At 41.3% G+C, this 887-nt stretch overlaps 1 protein-coding gene across 9 annotated transcripts in view; it reads left to right on the top strand.

Annotated features, from left to right (window-relative positions):
- The window catches only part of LOC106868231 (D(2) dopamine receptor), a 1,504,014-nt gene that overhangs the window by 1,306,844 nt on the left and 196,283 nt on the right, over positions 1-887 (top strand). The window lies entirely within an intron of this gene.

The following is an 887-nucleotide window of genomic DNA, read 5'->3' on the forward strand; positions in this document are numbered from 1 at the left end:
AACGTACAACGTAGTAGGACGGAACCCGGATTATCCTGCGTGGTACCTTCGATAAATGTTTTCTACTATAGCCTCGGGCTGACCAAAGCCTTGTGTGTGGATTTTGGTAGATGGAAAATGAAAGAAACCCTTTTGTGTGCGCGTGTGTGCGTGTATGCAGAAATTATTTTTTGGTGAATGTGGGGGTGCGCATGTGTGTGTTTCAAGCAAGTGTGGACGAGCATATGCACATAGGCTTATGTATGTGGGTGTGTGTACGCGCGTGTGTATGTATGGACATGCGCTCATACGCGTTCACTATGAGCATATTTACACATTTACTTTTTATTCTTATTGCTTATTTTTCACACTTTTTCACACTTGTTTCTTTTTTTTGCCTTTAGACCTGTTTTTCGTGTGCATGTGCGTATATAGACGTGTGTGTGAATTTTTTTTTGGCGCTCGTGCGCGTGTGTGTGAGAGTGTATGCGGGTATGTATATATTTAATTTTTTTTGCCGAATGTGTGTGTTTAAAGTGAGGGTGGATGAGTATATACCTATAGGCACATGTACGTGGGTGTGCGGAAACGCAAGTGTATGTATGGACATGCGCGCTTACGCGATTACTATGATCCTTTTGACTCCCTTACTTTTACTCCCTCCCCATACTTACCAGTCATTCTAATAGCTTTTTTGTCTTAATAACGGACAATCACACAATTATTTCCCTTTGATTAACGGTCATTTTCATAGGATTTTTTTTATGGCCCGATAACTGAAGAGATGCCGGCGTGAGTTCCCGCCCCGACATCCGAAACTCGGAGTTTTATCATGTTGTCACATATATTTACAGATATACACACATACACATACACACACACACACACACACACACATACATATATAT

The sequence above is a fragment of the Octopus bimaculoides genome, chromosome 5, assembly GCF_001194135.2.
Source record: "Octopus bimaculoides isolate UCB-OBI-ISO-001 chromosome 5, ASM119413v2, whole genome shotgun sequence".
Classification (NCBI taxonomy): Eukaryota; Metazoa; Mollusca; class Cephalopoda; order Octopoda; family Octopodidae; genus Octopus; species Octopus bimaculoides.